This window comes from Macaca thibetana, chromosome 17, assembly GCF_024542745.1.
Source record: "Macaca thibetana thibetana isolate TM-01 chromosome 17, ASM2454274v1, whole genome shotgun sequence".
In the NCBI taxonomy this organism is placed as follows: domain Eukaryota; kingdom Metazoa; phylum Chordata; class Mammalia; order Primates; family Cercopithecidae; genus Macaca; species Macaca thibetana.
In genome coordinates, this window is record NC_065594.1 from 25820996 (window position 1) to 25841471 (window position 20476).

A 20476-nucleotide genomic window follows, 5' to 3' on the forward strand; every position below is an offset into this window, starting at 1 on the left:
CCTCCAGCCTCAAGTAGGTCCTGGGGTCTGTTGTTCCCTTCTTTGTGTCTATGTGTACTCAATGGTTAGCTCCCACTTTCTAATTTATCATTAGAAAATGATTGAGGAGGCCGGGCGCGGTGGCTCAAGCTTGTAATCCCAGCACTTTGGGAGGCCGAGACGGGCGGATCACAAGGTCAGGAGATCGAGACCATCCTGGCTAACATGGTGAAACCCCGTCTCTACTAAAAATACAAAAAAAAAAACAACTAGCCGGGCGAGGTGGCGGGCGCCTGTAGTCCCAGCTACTCCGGAGGCTGAGGCAGGAGAATGGTGTGAACCCGGGAGGCGGAGCTTGCAGTGAGCTGAGACCCGGCCACTGCACTCCAGCCTGGGCGACAGAGCGAGACTCCGTCTCAAAAAAAAAAAAAAAAAAAAAAAAAAAAGAAAATGATTGAGGAAGAAGTCTAATCCCTGAATAGACCAATAACAAGTTCTGAAATTGAGGCAGTAATTAATAGCCTACCAATCAAAGAAAGCCCAGGACAAGACAGATTCACAGCTGAATTCTAGGAGAGGTACAAAGAGGAGCTGGTACCATTCCTTCTGAAACTACTCCAAACAATTGAAAAGGAGGGAATCCTCCCTAACTCATTTTATGAAGCCAGCATCATCCTGATACCAAAACCTGGCAGAGACACACCAAAAAGAGAAAACTTTAGGCCAGTATATCTGATGAACAATGATGCAAAAAAAAAAAAAAAAAATTTCAGATAGCCAGGAGAATTCCAAGCAAAAAGAACAAAGCTGTAGGGATCATGTTACCTAACTTCAAACTGGACTACAAGGCTATAGTAACCAAAACAGCATGTACAAAAACAGACTCATAGACCTATGAAACGGCAAGCCCAGAAATAATGCCGCACACCTACAACCATCTGATCTTCAACGAAGTTGACTAAAACAAGCAATGGGGAAAGGGCTTTCTCTTCAGTAAATGGTGCTAGGATAATTGGCTAGCCATATGCGGAGGATTGAAACTGGACCCCTTCTTTACATCATGTACAAAAATCAACTCAAGATGGACTAGACTTAAATGTAAAGCATAAAACTTTGAAAACACTGAAAGATAACCTAGAAAATACCATTCTAGACCTAGGACCTGGCAAAGATTTCATGACAAAGACTCCAAAACAATTGCAACAAAAATAATGGACAAATGGTATCTAGTTAAATTAAATAGTTTTTGTAAACTATTTAGTAAAATAAACTATGAACAGAGTAAACAGACAACCTACAGAATGGGAGAAAACATTTACAAACTATGCATCTGACAAAGGTCTGATATCCAGAATCCATAAAAACTTAACACGCAAAAAACAACCCCACTAAAAAGTGGGCAAAGGACAGGAACAGACAGTTTACAAAAGAAGACATACATATGGGCAAAAAGCATATGAAACAATACTCAACATCACATCAGAAATCATTAGAGAAATGCAAATCAAACCACAATGGGATACTGTCTCACATCAGTCAGATTGGCTAGTATTAAAACATAAAAAAATAATAACACACAATGTGCAAAAATCACAAGCATTAGTTTACACCAATAGACAAGTAGAGAGCCAAAGCATGAATGAACTCCCATTCACAATTGCTACAAAGAGAATAAAATACTTAGAAGTACAGCTAACAAGGGATGTGAAAGACCTCTTCAAGGAGAACTACAAACCACTACTTAAGGACATAAGAGAGGATGCAAACAAATGGAAAAACATTTCATATTCATGGATAGGAAGAATCAATATTGTGAAAATTGCCATATTGCCCAAAGTAATTTATAGATTCAATGCTATTCACATCAAACTACCATTGACATTCTTCACAGAATTAGAAAAACATACTTTAAATTGCATATGGAATCAAAGAAGACCCCGTATAGCCAAGAGAATCCTGAGCAAAAAGAAAGCCAGAGGCATGACGCTACCTGACTTCAAACTATACTGCAAGGCTACAGTGACCAAAACACATGGTACTGGTGTGAAAATAGGCATATAGATCAATGGAACAGAACAGAAAACTCAGAAGTAACACCACACGTCTACAACCGTCTGATCTTTGAAAAACCTGACAAAAAACAAGCAATGGGGAAAGTATCTCCCATGCAAGTAAAAGGTGCTGGGAAAACTGGCTAGCCATATGCAGAAAACTGAAGCTGGACCCCTTACTTACACCTTATACAAAAATTAATTCGAGATGGATTAAAGGCGTAAAACCCAAAACCATTAAAAACCCTAGAAGAAAACCTAGGCAGTACTATTCAGGACATAGGCATGTGCAAAGACTTCTTCACGAAAATGCCAAAAATAATTGCAACAAAAGTCAAAATTGACAAATGGGATCTAATTAAAGAGCTTCTGCACAGCAAAAGAAACTATTAGGCAACCTACAGAATGGGAGAAAATTTTTGCAATCTATCCATCTGACAAATGTCTAGAATTTACAAGGAACTTAAAAAAGTTTACAAGAAAAAAGCAAACAACCCCATCAAAAAGTGGGCAAAGGATATGAACAGAGACTTCGCAAACTAAGACATTTACATGGCCAACAAACATAAGAAAAAAAGCTCAACATCAATGATCATTAGAGAAATGCAAATCAAAACCACAATGAGATGCCATCTCATGCCAGTCAGAATGGCAATTATTAAAAAGTCAAGAAATAATAGATGCTGGCGAGGCTGTGGAGAAATAGGAACTTTTTACACTTTTGGTGGGGGTGTAATTTAGTTCAACCATTGTGGAAGACAGTATGGCGATTCCTCAAGGATCTAGAACCAGAAATACCATCTGACCCATCAGTTCCATTATTGGGACCCAAAGGAATATAAATCATTCTACTATAAAGACACATGTACACATATGTTTACTGCAGCACTATTCACAATAGTAAAGTCATGGAACCAACCCAAATGCCCATCAATGATAGACTGGATAAAGAAAAGTGGTACATAGCATAGAATAGTATGCAGGCATAAAAATGAATGAGATCATGTTCTTCGCAGGGACATGGATGAAGCTGGAAACCATCATCCTCAGCAAACTAACACAGGAACAGAAAACCAAATACCACATGTTCTCACTCATAAGTGGGAGTTTAACAATGAGAACACACAGACATGGAGAGGGGAACAACACACACCAGGGCCAGTTTGGGGTAGGGGGCGAGGGGAGGGAACTTAGAGGACCAGTCAATAGGTGCAGCAAACCACCATGGCACACATATACCTATGTAACAAACCTGCACATTCTGCACATGTATCATAAAATAATATAAAATAAAATGTAAAAACAATTTTAAAGTTTTTTAAATTTTTAAATAGTTTTTTTAAATTCTGTGAAGAATGTTTTTGGTAGTTTGATGAGAATAGCATTAAATCTGTAAATTGCTTTGAGTAGTATGACCATTTTCACAATATTTATTTTTCCTATCTAGGAACGTGGAATGATTTTCCATTTTTCTGTGTCATCTCTGATTTCTTTGAGCAGTGTTTTGTAATTCTCATTGTAGAGCTCTTTCACCTCCCTGGTTAGCTGTATTCCCAGGTGTTCTATTCTTCTGTGGCTATTGTGAATGAGATTGCATTCCTGATTTGGCTCTCAGCTTGGATATTGTTGGTGTATAGGAATGCTACTGATTTTTGGACAATGATTTTGTATCCTGAAACTTTGCTGAGGTTGTGCATCAGATCAAGGAGATTTTGGGCCTAAAGTATGGGGTTTTCTAGGTATAGAAGAAAAGATTTCAAACTATTCCTGTTTAGTACAATTCTTTAACATGAAACACTTTGAAATTTTACTCAAAGACCTTCAGCTTTATATACTATTAAGTGAAACACGTAAAACCTATGATTGACTTAGTATAGGTAGTTATTAGAAGAGTGGAATTCAACATTTGGGTCTGAACATAAGAAAGAACAAATAATATACAAAATTTATTGAGGGTAATCCTTAAACCACGAAAACAAAGATACAACTGGGGTACCAATTCCTTCATTTTCTAACTTACCTTTCTTATTCATCGTATTTCCCTCATTTATCATACCCACTACCAAAACCTGGCCTTCCTCTCTCTGGGTGAATCATTCTCTTCCACCGATCATCTGGTCTGAAAGGAAGCACGTGGAAGAGTGAATGAAGAAGGGGTCACCTGAAGGGTCACCCAAATATAATCTCTGATGGATGGGGTGACAACTGTTACAGTCACATTGCTCTTACTTCCAACACTTTGTCATGCTGATGTTAGATATGTAAGAACAGCAGATTAATGGCTTGAAGTGGTTGTGGCTCAGAAACCTCCTTAGTATGATTGAGATGGAAGTTTTTGAAATCAAGATAGAAATATAGTAAGGGAAGAATAGGGCAAATCAATTTAAAGGTCATGAATATGAAAGCTGCAAATGATGTATCATATACTACTTCAATCACCACTGAATGTCGAGCCACAGGAAGCCAGGAGAAAAGGAAATAAGCCATTGCTTTGTGCCCCATCAAGTATAATGACAACTGGGTTAAAAATATGCTTCTCCTTCACTCTTTCCTATTGCCAGATTCCTAGATTAAGGCCTTTGGGAAAGTTAGGGGCACGTCTCCAGTCCACAAATTGTTCTTTGCTGCTATTACCACAACCACACTATTATTCTCAAAACATTATTTCATATTTTTCTGTATTCAACAATTCAAACCCAGCAAAATGGCTTTTTAAACTAAGGACAATAATACATTTACCACGTATCTTACTTGGCTCTATCAATGATTCCTAATTCTGGTATAGTATAAATTAATGTTCAAATATATGATTTACATTGAAGGGCTATCCAGTAGTTGGCATTTGGGTATTATAGATCATTTCCAAAGGTACTCCTGTAAGTATGACAGCATTTCTCAATGTTATTAGGCTTAATGAAATTCATGTTAAATATTCATGAGTCATCGAGCTGTCTCCTGGCCTCTTGATTAAATTTTTCCTTAGCTGGTCTAAACACCGAGATGTCTGTTAAGTATGTTTATCTTCTCTTTATTTAAGCCAGTGTTTCTCACAGTAAAATATTACATTTGGAATGTTTCTTTGACCCTCCAGTCTTTTCTTTAAGTTACAAACAAGCTTCTAAGGTTGGCTGGAAAAAATTAATTGGAAGGTGAAAGAGGCATTCTTAAATTAAACAATATGAGAGTTCTACATTGTTTATTCATCTGAAAAAGGGGAATTCCATTAAAATAAGACCAGCTGGAAATCAAATTTAACCTCAGAACTTTTGTTCTTTAGACTTCAAGAATCTTGAATCAGTCATCACCAGTTGATTAAAATCAACTAACTAATGGTTGGTCTTTGTTCACTAAATGTTCTGGGCTAGACAACAAGACACCAAAATGAATAAACCTTTGTTGTTGTTTTTTACATAAGAAGCTCATAATCTAGTGGGAAAAATAGGAACATAGGTAATTATCACATGTTAAATTATGATAAATATTAAACAAAGGCATATTAAACAAAGGCATATGCACCAAGCCATGGGACTCAAAGGGAACAGAAAGCAATTCTGATTGGAAAACTCAGGGATAAAAAGAATTGGTAGAAAATGTAAACTGTAACTTCCTGAACGATAAGTAGGAATACTGCACAAGTGGAGAATGGGAGTGGAGAGGATACCCTAGCAAAGGCATGGCAGGAGCAAAGCCTCTGAGATCTGAAAGTGTAAGAATGTTTGGGAGAGGGCACAGTTTGGGGTAAAGAGAAGAAGGTGTTGTTGAGGACAAAGTTTGAAAAATAGTTTGGACATAGATTGTAAAAGACCTTACCAACCAATCCAAGTTGAATAGCCATTTGGGCTTTTCCAGCAGAGGAGCTCCATGATCAGAACTGTGCTTTCAAAAATAGCTGAGGACAGTGTGGAGAGCTCACTGGAAGGGGAGGAGGCTACCTGAAACTTTGTTAAAAACAGGAAAGCAGGCCGGGCGCGGTGGCTCAAGCCTGTAATCCCAGCACTTTGGGAGGCCGAGACGGGCGGATCACGAGGTCAGCAGATCGAGACCATCCTGGCTAACACGGTGAAACCCCGTCTCTACTAAAAAAAAAAAAAATACAAAAAACTAGCCGGGCGAGGTGGCGAGCGCCTGTAGTCCCAGCTACTCGGGAGGCTGAGGCAGGAGAATGGCGTAAACCCAGGAGGCGGAGCTTGCAGTGAGCAGAGGTCCGGCCACCGCACTCCAGCCTGGGTGACAGAGCGAGACTCCGTCTCAAAAAAAAAAAAAAAAAAAAAAAAAACAGGAAAGCTTTGTGAAATTATTTTTTATTACAAATCATGTTTTCAAAGGTGGCCTCAAATTAGGAAGTATATATATACAAATATAAAAACATCCCATCTGAGGACATATATTTCAGTGTTCTTGATAAGCCAAAGGAGACTGCATTGTGTCTGGTGGATGACTAATCCTGGAAATCCAGTGCTTTGGCACTCCCACTGGGTCGTCACAGGCCTGATTTTCATGAGCCTGGTGCAAGAAGAGGTAGTTTGACATTATGTTGAAGATGTAACCTTTATCAGAATTACTTGTTAATCCTCTGTGGGCACCTGACCTCTGAGAGAGACCCTGTTACTTGGGAAGAGTCTAGCATAATACACATATGATTGCTTCATTTTCCCAGTATGTTTAATTCAGTCCCTTGAGGTGTGGAAGGAAGCCCTGGGTGAAATACCCAGGGCTATTTCTTGAGTGACAAGTATATGTAGCAAGTATTTCTTGAGTGACAAGTATATGTAGCAAATAAAATTTCCATTTTAATTTCCAAACCTCAATATTAAAACATTATACTCATTAGTCTGAAAAGCAATACATGATAGCAGCAATCAGACCTCAACTTCTGGTAAGACAGTAGAGGCTCGTGGTAAAAAGCATGAGCTCTGAAGTCGGCCAGATCCTGGTGCACACTCCAGGCTTGTTATTTACTGGTCTCAGTTTCCTAAACTATAGAATTTCAATACTAGTACCTACTCACTAAATTGTTATGAGAGTTACATAAGACAATGCTTGTACAATCCTTGCCACATCAAAGCATTTAATAGATGTCGATTGTTCTTCCCTACATCATTGCTTGCCACATGGTACTCATATATTATTTCAGATCACTTCTATTTCTTGAGTGACAAGTATATGTAGCAAGTATTTTTTCACAACATTTTTGTACTTTCCTTCATTTGTTCACCATTATTGGATTTACTATGTGCTTGACACTAGACATTTCCATTTTGATTACCTGCATGTCTATCATATGCTTTGCACAGAAAGTCTAAGATGGCATTGTATTTCTCTACCTGTAATCACTGATATTTTTCATCCATACATGCAAAGTTATCAGTGCTTTTCTCAGACTGTTCTTCCTAATAGCTACCCCGTTATCTATCTATCTATCTATCTATCTATCTATCTATCTATCTATCTATCTATCTATCTATCTATCTGTCTACCTACCTAATGTATTAAGATGTTTCTCGGCCGGGTGCAGTGGATCACACCTGCAATTCCAGCACTTTGGGAGGCCGAGTTGGGTAGATCATCTGAGGTCAGGAATTTGAGACCAGCCTGGCCAACGTGGTGAAACCCCATCTCTACAAAAATACAAAAATTAGCTGAGCGTGGTGTACGTGCCTATAATCCCAGCTACTCGGGAGGCTGAGGCTGGAGAATCACTTGAGCCCAGGAGGTGGAGGGTGCAGTGAGCTGAGATCGTGCCATTGCACTCCAGCCTGTGCTACAACAACTCCGTCTCAAACAAACAAAAAAGATGTTTCTCTTCCCTTTCCAGGAACCCAAAGTCAGGCCATGGGATGTCTGATGTCTTTTGCAGGGGAGTGTGAAAAAGCCATCCTTGGCAGTGGAGAGCCTATTTTTTTTTTTTTTTTAGTTTGCCTTTTGTTCCACCTGAATTAAAATGATACATTTTGAGTTGAGTCTCAGTTTTATAAATGGCCAAAACTATTTACACTGACACTGCAGGTCTACTGACATATGTGGGCTAAATCCTGTCAGTTTCTTGGAAGAACACATGCCTTATCATTTAACTGTAGTGTTCACATCATCAAGTTCAGACCTGGACAAATAGAAGCTGCTGAATAAATATTTTTAGTAGACTGATTAAATGCCATATCTAAAATGACCTTATCTGCAAATAATAGAAGTTGTGTAATTTAGATCTATACAATTATTTTTAATTAAAAATAAAAAGTATATTCTAACTGGGCCAACAGGGAAAAAAAATAACTTAGTAGTTTTACTACTCTTCTACAATAGATTGGCCAGAAGTTTTTCACTGAAACAAGAAATATGAATAAACCTTCAAAGGAAAATGTAATGTGGGAGGCTGATGACTGACACATGGGCTGCATTTGTCATTTTTAATTCTGAAAAAAAACATCATTTCTCTTTTCCACCTACAACTTTTGCATTAAATAAAATGTTTCTTTGAATTGGTATGTGTTAATGAGGATGTTTTACATCAGCTCTAAGTGCATGTATGTGTGCTGCTATGTTTCATATCCAAACTCTCAGGTTGTATTCTATTAGTACATCCTGGCAAATCCCACCATGAAGAGGAAAACTAGTGACACACATGGTTAAGGGAGCTGAGAAAGTGGAAACTGCTGTTCCCTTTTAAGACTTTGTTATATCAGTGACACAGAGATGCTGAGATACAGTTCAGCTTTCCTATCTTTTATTCCCAGGGATCATCCCCCATTCTTGGTGCAAAGAAAAGAGAAGACCATAATTGACGTATAATAATAGAATGATTAATATCAACATTAATATCAACATATAACATAATGATTAATATCAACATGTCTTACTACATGTCATTTAATCGTCACTTTAACTTTAAAACGCAGTCATTCTTATTCCTGTTTTTCAGATGAAGAAACTGAAGCAAAGAAAGGTCAAGTGATCTGTCCATTGGCAGTAGGTTGTAGAGCTAGATTTCACACCCCTAAAATTTAGCTACAGTCTTCACAATTTAATCACTATTAAATTGTATTAAATTATAATTGCCTCTTTGTCTATTATAATAATGTTATATTATTTACAATATTATTAATTGAAGAAATATAATTTCTGCAACACACCATGATAGAACAATTAGATTTTCATTCCCTTTAAAAAGTCTGTTATGCAACTCTATCTCAAGTGATTGACTACAATATTCTGAAAGAATTAAATAAGCTGTTGGATGGAACACAAAACCACAAAGCCTGGGAGGACCCTGGTATACCCCTCAATATCCTATTCACTTGCCTGTGATATAATATTAGGTTACAAGAAAAAATAATAATATTAGGTTGCAATATGCAACCGGGTGAAATTCAAACAAGGTGTGACACGAAAGAAGCATTTACTACTGTTTTTCTTGTGCAAGCTGTGTGATGGATGTACAAGTTCTTCAGCTCTTGCTTTGGCCTCGTATATATGTAATATTAATTCAGTCTTTACATACTAATTAGCTGAACATTTCCTGCCGTAGCTGCATTCTCTCAAAAAGCATAGCATGTCTCATTGAAAGGACTTTGTCTGCTTCACTATATCTTTAATCATTTTAGCTTTACAAGTATCTGCTACTCTGTTCAGTTCCCTTCATCCTTGTTTTCATGCCAATTCCTTCCCAAACTAATTATCTACCCATTCTTACCTTTGTTTCTAGGCAGTGCCTATATTGGACTTCTGACATTTATTCTTACAGTTGTCATACTAAAAACAGGTAAATTATAGAAACATGTAATAGATATAATACTATCTCTAGTATTTTGATATATTGATATATACACTGTAAATGTATATTTTTACATAATTGAGCTCAAACTAAATATGGAGATTTCTATCTTTGCACTTACTCATTCGACTATATTAGCGTATCATAATTTACCAAATTATTAAAAACTCAATAAAATTTTTAATTACTGAGTAATATTTTATTATTTGAATTCTCCGTAATTTAATCATTCCTCTTTTGTTGAAGATTTGGGGGATTTCCAATTTTTTCTTATAAATACTACTGTAATTACCAAGTGGAGTATAAATAATTATCCACAATTCTGATTATTTTTCAAGTACTTATGATGAAAAAAAATCAGTCCAAAGGTATGAACACTGAAGAAGTTCTTGATGTATATTAATAATTTTTAGGAGTCATATTTTACCAGTTAACATAAACCCAACCATGGATAAGAGTGTCTCTCGGCTGTAGCTTAACCACAATTTTACCTAATTATGCAAGTAAACACTTTCATGAACATCAGTTTAGATTGTGAAAGAATGAAAAACATCTTTGCTTCTATGATAAGAAAATTAAGGTAAAATTATCATCATACTTTTTATTGAGTTATCAAAGAGCTGTGGACTCAAGGAAATGTTGGTGAACCGACATCCAGAGAAGGAAGAACCCTTCAAAGTTGAGCAGATGGCTATATCAACTTCCATGCATGAAGTCAACCAACCGGTTTGGGTTTTAACAGATAGGAAAGAAAACCTACAATAGATACCACTGCAAGGGAACGTAAAATATATTGAAATGTTAAATTTAAGGTGATATGGAAACATAGAGATCTAAATGATCCCTAAATACAAAAAACACATCACTCAACTTAATAATTCTCTTTTATCTACAAAATTTTACTGAGAAAGCAGCAGAAAAGAAGGTGCTAGTGACTCTACCAGTACCTGAATTCTGGAACCCTGGTGGGATTCAATCCAAAGGTTAATCAAATCTATCAAAAACTGAGTCATAACTCTTTTCCAGCTCAAATACTGCTGAGAATATAGAGGTCAGTAACATGATAGCAGCAGTGTGAGGGGTTGAAAACTATGTTATCCAAAGTTAAATTGAATCTATTAAAGCTGTGAACTAGTACCAGTTAAACTTGATCTTTTTTGAAAGCTGAATAAGTAGCCCCTATTCTAGCAGTCAGAAGATAGTATTGAAACCTCTAGCAAAAACAAAATAAAAGTAAAAGAAAATCATACTTTAGTCTCTACTGTTGCTTAAAACACAGTATTCTGAATAAGATTTTAAAACTGCTAAGATAGCACTTTCAAAGGCCAAGGTGGGCAAATAACCTGAGGTCAGGAGTTCAAGACCAGCCTGGCCAACATGGTGAAACCCCATCTCTACTAAAAAAAATACAAACATTAGCCAGGTGTGGTGGCACACGCCTGTAATCCCAGCTTCTAAGGAGGCTGAGGCAGAAGAATTGCTTGAGCCAGGGAGGTAGAAGTTGCAGTAAGCTGAGATCACACCACTGCACTGCAGGCTGGGTGACAGACCAAGACCCTGTCTCAAAAAAATTAATTAATTAAATAATAAAACCGGTAAGATATGTTAAAAAAGAAAATACAACCTATTATTGAGAGAAGAAACAAACAAGAAGCAGACACTGAAAGGATCAAGATATTGGAATTAGCAGATAAGGATTTCAAACAACTATTATGTTTGCTAATTTAAAGGAAAATGGACCTAGTGAATAAAGAAATGGGGATTTTCAAGGTAGAAATGAAAACATTACTGAGAGAAATTCAAGAACATCTAAATAAATGAAGATCTAAACCATGTTTATTGATTTAAAGGTTAAATATTTTTAAGATGTCAGTTCTTCCCAAATAATAAAAAGGCAAACAACCCAATTTGCAAAATGTGATTGGATTTTCTGTTCTGGAAAAGATGTAGTGGATGAACTCCTCTGTGTTCCTTCCACTAAGTACCACTGAAAACCTATGATATTGCATATAAGAAAAACATGGGCTAATATCCAGAACCTATAAAGAACTCAATCAAATTTACAAGAAAAAAATAAACAGCCCCATCAAAAAGTGGGCAAAGGATATGAACAGACACTTCTCAAAAGAAGACATTCATACAGCCAACAGACACATGAAAAAATGCTCATCATCACTGGCCATCAGAGAAATGCAAATCAAAACCACAATGAGATACCATCTCACACCAGTTAGAACAGCAATCATTAAAAAATCAGGAAACAGGTGCTGGAGAGGATGTGGAGAAATGGGAACACTTTTACACTGTTGGTGGGACTGTAAACTAGTTCAACCATTGTGGAAGACAGTGTGGCGATTCCTCAAGGATCTAGAACTAGAAATACCATTTGACCCAGCCATCCCATTACTGGGGATATACCCACAGGATTATAAGTCATGCTGCTATAAAGACACATGTACACATATGTTTATTGCGGCACTATTTACAATAGCAAAGACTTGGAATCAACCCAAATGTCCATCAGTGATAGACTAGATTAAGAAAATGTGGCACATATACACCATGGAATACTGTGCAGCCATAAAAAAGGATGAGTTTGTGTCCTTTGTAGGGACATAGATGTAGCTGGAAACCATCATTCTTAGCAAACTATCACAAGAACAGAAAACCAAACACCGCAAGTTCTCACTCATAGTTGGGAATTAAACAATGAGATCACTTGGACACACGAAGGGGAACATCACACACCGGGTCCTATTGTGAGGAGTGGGGAGTGGGGAGGGATAGCATTAGGAGATATACCTAATGTAAATGACGAGTTAATGGGGGCAGCACACCAACATGGCACATGTATACATATGTAACAAACCTGCACATTGTGCACATGTACCCTAGAACTTAAAGTAGAAAAAAAAAAGTCAGGAAACAACAGATTATGGAGACAAGGTGGAGAAATAGGAATGCTTTTACAGTGTTGGTGGGAGTGTAAATTAGTTCAACCATTGTGGAAGGCAGTGTGGCAATTCCTCAAGGATCTAGAACCAGAAATACCATTTGACCCAGCAATCCCATTACTGGGTATATACCCTAAAGGATTAAAAACCATTCTACTATAAGGACACATGCACGTGTATGTTTATTGCAGCACTATTCACAATGGCAAAGACTTGGAACCAATCCAAATGCCCATCAATAACAGGGAGGATTAAGAAGATGTGGCACATGTACACCATGGAATACTATGCAGCCATAAAAAAGGATGAGTTCGTGTCCTTTGCAGGGACATGGATGAAGCTGGAAATCATTCTCAGTAAACCAACACAGGAACAGAAAACCAAACACTGCATGTTCTCATAAGTAGGAGTTGAACAATGAGAACACGTGGACACACAGAGGGGAACATCACACACCGGGGCCTGTCGGGGGTGTAGGGGTAGGGGAGGGATACCATTAGGAGAAATACCTAATGTAGATGATGGGTTGATGGGTGCAGCAAACCACCATGGCATGTGTATAGCTATGTAACAAACCTGCAGGTTCTGCACAAGTATCCCAGAACTTAAAGTATAATTTAAAAAAAATGAACTAGAAAAAAAAAAGAAAACACAGGAATGCTCTGAAAGATGGCAAGAAGAAGGCATACTGGCCAGGGATTTCAGGTCCTGAGAGATAACATGACAATGAGTTTCCCGAGTTTTCTTTCTGTTTCATGTATGTCCCACTGGGTGCTTAAATACTGGAAATACCACATGTGTTCAGACAAGAAGGACCTAAGAAAAGCCTACTCTTTCTAGTCAAAGAAGCAAGACAGATGCAGCATAGCAAGACACAAAACTTTTAGACAGCAACCGTCCTACTTCAAGCAAACACTAACTGAAAAACTTTGACCTTAACTCATCTTGGTCATCAAAATTTGAGTGGAGGAACTTAAACTTCCACCCTCACCTGGCTGTGTGTGGTAAAGCACTGCGATGGGATCAGAGAAGTTTGAGTGTGGAGCCAGGACTTTCATCATCTACACGGGATAATAACAAGCACTGCCCCTACCCTGTAATGTCAGTGGGGGCAATTTGAGGAGGCATAGTGAGATGTCATCCCTCACCCAAGGTATAAACAGAGACTGAGTGAGAAGTCTAGATTATCCCCTCAAATTGGCATAGGATTTTTTAAGGACCAAAAGAAAAAAGAACTGTCAACCCAGAAATTTGTATCCAGTGAAAATGTCTTTCAGGACATAAGGAAAAATAAAGGCATTCTCATCTGAAATAGAATTAAGAGAATTTGTTACTAGCAAACCTATGCTAATGTAATTGTTAAAGGAAATTCTTAAGACAGAAATTTAGAAAGGAAAGTATTTTGGAACATCATGAAGGGAGGAAGAGCAATGAAAGGAGGAAAAGATGGGAAATACAATAGACTTTTATTATCATCTTAAGTTTCTAAATTATGTTTGATGGTTGTGATGAAAATGACAATAATGGCTCTGCTATCTGGCTCCCCTGGAACCATGACCCACCAACCTAAGAATCAGTCAGACTCTTGCATGCACCATGTCTGGTTCCTCCAGTGTAACCACTTTCTCCTATGAAAAAAGTGGTTCAACAGCTCTGGCTGGAACCTCGGCTCAGCAGCGTAAACATTTACCAGGCAGCTACAGACTTGAAACAATTCTGTCTGCAGAATGTTCAACAAGACAGACCTCTGCTGACTGGAGTATCTTCAAGTATGAATCCCTTCAGCCCCAGAAGGTCTGTTTCTTTTCATAGTAAAATGAATCTTTCAAAGGTTTCCCAAACTATTTCTCATGAACCAGTGAATATTCAAGAGAGCTAAACTTGAAGCCTGTACAAAAGCTTATTCCTGTAACACATGTGCCATAATACACAAAGTCTACTTTTGTCAGTCCTTAATGTCTACCTCTCTGAATTTCCATGAATTTCTATTTCACAAGGTAATTGTTTTACATACACTGGCGGCAACATACAATAAAATACTCAGTACAAAAAATGACAATATTGTCTGACAAGATTTTCAATGTATAGAGAGAAAATATATAATATGTTTATATGATTAATGAGAAAGATTAAAAAGACTTAAAGGAGAGGTATGATTTCTAAATTTTATTCATAATGGTAAAAAGTCAACACCAATATACTGTAATAAGTTATGTCTCTATAATATAATATCTATAGCAACCGCTAAAAAATACACACAAAAAGATCTAAAAAATCATAAAACTATAGAAAAGTAAAAATTAAATTCCAAAAAATTCAAGTAGCCTATGGGAAGGCAGGAAAAACAAAAAACAGAAAAGGAAAAACAGAGGAAACAAGCAGAATAACAAGAAGTATGTCAGATATATCAATAATTACATAACATTAATACTTCAAACATGCCAACTAAAAGACAAAGATTAGCCAAGTGAGGATAAAAGACCCACTACATGTTTTTGTTTTAGTCTCCAGATTTATTGAGTTTGCTGCATTTCTTTAGCACCATTCATATTTCACAGTACTTTCATATATTCATAGCACTATGAATTTCATATATTCATAGTACTCCCAAGGTTCCTGCTTTCCTCTCTTTACTTTTTGAAAAATTTTTTATTTTAATTTTTGTGGGTACATTTCTGTGGGTATTGTATGCCTGGATTGAAACATTTTTTATGTACTTTATAAACACCTACCATGTACCCACAAAAATTCAAAATATACACCTACTATTTTACATCAGGTAAAATAGGGTATCCATTCCCTTGAGTATTTATCCATATTTCATATATTCATAGTACTCCCAAGGGTCCTACTTTCCTCTCTTTTTGAAAAAAGTTTTTATTTTAATTTTTGTGAGTATATTTTTGTTGGAATTGCATACCTGTATCAAAACATCTTATCTACTCTATACATATACACATGTACCATGTGCCCACAAAAATTAAAAATATATACCTACTATTTTATATGACGTAAAATAGGGTATCCATCCCCTCGAGTATTTATCCTTTGTATTACAAACAATTACACTCTTTTAGTTACTTTAAAATATGCAATTAAATTATTATTGACTGCAGTCACTCTGTTTTGCTATCGAATACTAGGTTTTAGTCATTCTAACTATATTTTGTACTCATTAACTATCCCCACCTCAACCCCTCAGACCCAACTACCCTTCCCAGTCTCTGGTAACCATTCTTCAGCTTTCTAGCTCCATGATTTTAATTGTTTTTAATTTTAGATCCCACTAATACATAAGAATATGAAATGTTGTTGTTGTCGTTTTTAACCTGGCTTATTTCACTTAGCATAATGACCTTCCCTTCCATCCATCTTGTTGCAAATGACAGGATCTCATTTTTTTTATAGCTCAATAGTACTCCACAGTATATATTTATGACATTTTCTTTATTCATTTATCTGTTGATGTGCACGTAATTTGCTTCCAAATCTTGGCTATTGTGATTAGTGCTGCAATAAACATGAGTGTAGATGTTTATTTGATATGCTGATATCCTTTCTTTGGAGTATATACCCAGCAGTGGGATTGCTGGATCCTATGGTAGCTCTATTTTTAGTTTTTTTGAGGAACCTCCAGACTGTTCTCCATAGTGGTTGTACTAATTTACATTCCCACCAACAGTGTACCGTGTTCCTTTTTCTCCACATCCTCGCCAGTATTTGTCATTGTGTGACTTTTAGATATAAGCTATTTTAACTGAGGTGACATGATATGTCATGTAGTTTTTGTCATTCTCTGATGATCAATGCTATTAAGCACTTTTCATATGCCTGTTTGCCATTTGTATGGCTTCTTTTGAGAAATGTCTATTCAAATTTTTGCCCATTTTTAAATCAGATTATTAGATTTTTTTCCCCAGGGAGCTGTCTGAACTCCTTATATATTTTGGTTATTAATTCATTGCCAGATGGATAGTTTGCAATGGGTCTTTTTCTCCCATTCTGTGGGTTTTATCTTCACTTTGTTGTCTGTTTCCATTGCTGTGCAGAAGCTTTTTCACTTGATGTGATCCCATTTGTCCATGTTTGCTTTGGTTGTCTATGCTTGTGGGGTATTGTTCAAGAAATTTTTGCCCAGACCAATGTCCTGGAGAGTTTTTCTAAGGTTTTCTTGTCATGGTTTTATAGTTTTAGGTCTTAGATTTAAATATTTAACCCGAGAAGGGAGAAAAATGACAGCTAGGAGGCAGGACTGAATTGCAGCTTCCACTCAGACTCACAGAGCAGTGTGTGGAGACATGAACTTTTGCTCTGAGAACTACCACAGGAATATACCAGGAAGGCCGAGAGAATCCACAGACCCTTTGAGGGAAGCAGATTGCTCCTGCAGATCCCAGGAAACAGCCCAAAAACTGTGAAGTGCCCAAAGTGTGAAAGTGGGAAAGAGGGATAGTCCATCCCCAGACACACACCCTCAGTGGGGAACCTGAAGGTCCAGATTATGGGAGAAGGATGTGACCTCACCTGGAGCTTAGACAACTTGGGAGAGTTAAGCGAAATACAGGGGTAGAAGAAGCAGCGGGAAGAGCCCTGTGGGCTTTCTCACTCCCCAGGAAGGCCACTTCTGACTTTGTCTCACAGAGGCCCTTGGGGAGGGCTGCCAGAGGAACTGAGAAAAGACCACAGAAAGAAGGAAACTTCCAGCTGAACTCTGTAACAATTTTGACCGAATGCAAAGATTCCTGGACAGAACTCTGAAGAAGGGGTGAATCTGGAGTGCAGACACAGCACAGAAGCCACAGCAAGTGCCGCAGCATGAAACCTGAAAGCCAGGAGGCTGGTAGCCTGGGGCAAGTTCTCAGTCCTGCTCACCCACTGCCTTTAAACAAACTCGGTGCTGTTGAGGGGGCAGGGTGGGAGTGAGCCCATCCTTTTGGGTTGCACAGGACCTGGGTGAAGCCTGTCACTGCCAGCTTTCCCCAGTTCCCTGGTGAGCTGCATGACACAGCAGAAGCAGTCATAATCCCCCTAAGAACATAACTCCATTGGCCTGAGAACCACATCCCCATCTCCCACAGCAGTCACAGGAAGGCCTGTCCAAGAAGACTCTGAGCTCAGACATGCATAACCCTGCCCCCACCTGATAGTTTTTCTCTACCCACCCTTGTGGCCAAAGATGAGGGACATATTCTCTTGGGAGCTCTGGGGCCCCACCCACCACATGGTCCCTTCTATATTACCAGAGCTGATGCTGTCTTGAAAGCACCACCTCCTGGCAAAAGGCCAACCAACACAAAACTAGTGCAATAAACTATAACTAAGGACCCTCACAGAGTCCATTTCACTCCCCTGCCACCAGCTCCACCAGAGCAGGTGCTGCTATCTACAGCTGAGAGACTGAAGATGTCTCACATCACAGGACTCTGTGCAGACACCCCCCTAGTACCAGCCCAGAGCCCAGTAACTCCATTTGGTGGCTAGATCAAGATGAGAAATAACATTCACTATAGTTTGGCACTAAGGAAGCCACATCCCTAGGAAAAGGGGGAGAACACTACCTCAAGGGAGCACCTCATGGGACAAAGGAAACCTGAATGATGGCAGCCCTTGAGCCCTGGATATTCCTGGTGACATAGTCTATACAAAAAGGAAAATAAAAACAAAAACAAAAACAAAAACAAAACAAAACAAAAAAAACAGAAAAAACAAGTCTGGTAATATGACAAAACAAGGTTCTTTAACCCCCGCAAAGATCACACCAGCTCACCAGCAATGGATCCAAACCAAGACGAAATCTCTGAATTGCCAGAAGCAGAATTCAGAAGATCAATTATTAAGCCAATCAAGAAGTCACCAGAGGAAGGTGAAGCCCAACTTAATGAAGTAAAAAAAAAAGTGATACAAAGTATGAAGGGAAAAATATTCAGTGAAATAGCTAAATAAAAAAACAATCACAACTGGAAATGAAGGATACACTTAGAGAAATGCAAAATACACTGAAAAAATCTCATCAATGGAATCAAACAAGCGGAAGAAAGAACTTCAGAGCTCAAAGACAAGGTTTTTAAATCAACCCAATTAAACAAAGACAAAAATGAATTTTAAAAAATGAACAAAACCTCCAAGAAGTTTGAGATTACATTCAATAACCAAACCTAAGGATAATTGGTGTTCCCGAGGAGGAAGAGAAATCTAAAAGTTTGGAAAACATATTTGAGGGAATAATCAAGGACAGCTTCCCTAGCCTTGCTAGAGATCTAGACAACCAAATACAAGAAGCTCAAAGAACACCTGGGAAATTCATCGCAAAAAGATCATTGCCTAGGCACATAGTTATCAGGTCATCTAAAGTCAGGACAAAGGAAAGAAGCTTAAGACCTGTGAGGCAAAAGCATCAGGTAACCTATAAAGGATAACCTATCAGATTAACAGCAGATTTCTCAGCAGAAACCCTATAAGCTAAAAGGAATTGGTCCCTATCCTCAGCCTCCTTCAACAACCAATTATCAGGCAAGAATGTAAGCTTCGTAAGTGAAGAAAAGATACAGATTTTTTTTCAGACAAACAAATGCTAAGAGAATTTGCCACTATCAAGCCAGGATCACAATACCTGCTAAAAGGAGCTATAAATCTTGAAACACATTCTCAAAATACAGCAAAATAGAATCTCCTTAAAGCATAAATCTCACGGGACCTATAAAACAACAACAATAAACAAATTTTTTTTTTAAAAAGTATTCAGGCAATAAACAGCACAATGAATAGAATAGTACCTCACATCTCAATACTAACATTGAATGTAAATGGCCAAATACTCCACTTAATTGGCAGAATGGATAAGAATTCACCAATAAAGTACCTCCTGTCTTCAAGAGACTCACTTGACACATAGGACTCACATAAACTTAAGGTAAAGAGGTGGAAAAAGATATTTCATGGAAATGGATACCAAAAGCTAGCAGGAGTAGCTATTCTTATATCAGAAAAAATAAACTTTAAAGTAACAGCAGTTAAAAAAGACAAAGAGGGACTTACGTAATGATAAAAGGACTTGTCCAACAGGAAAAATATCACAATCTTAAATACACATGCACCTAACAGTGGAGCTTCCAAATTTATAAAACAATTACTACTAGACCTAAGAAATGAGATAGACAGCAACACAATAATAGCGGAGGAATTCAATACTCCAGTGACAGCACTAGAGAGGTCATCAACGCAGAAAGTCAACAAAGAAACAATGGACATAAACTATACCCTAGAGAAAATGGACTTAACAGATACTTACAGAACATTCTGTCCAACACCTGCAGAACAGACATTCTATTCATCAGTACATGAAACATTCTCCAAGATAGACCATATGACAGACTGAAAAAGAAGTATTAATAAATTTTAAAAATTTGAAATTATATCAAGTACTCTCTCAGGCCACAGTGGAATAGAATTGGAAATCAACTCTAAAAGGAACACTTAAAACCATGCAAATATATGGAAATTAAATAACCTGGTCCTGAATGATCATTGAGTCAACAATAAAATCAAGATAGAAATTTTAAAAGTCTTTGAACTGAATGATAATGGTGACACACAACATATCGAAACCTCTGGGATACAGCAAAGGCAATGCTAAAAGGAAAGTTCATAGCAATAAATACCTACATCAAAAAGTCTTAGAGTTCAAATAGACAATCTAAGGTTACACCTCAAGGAACTAGAGAAAC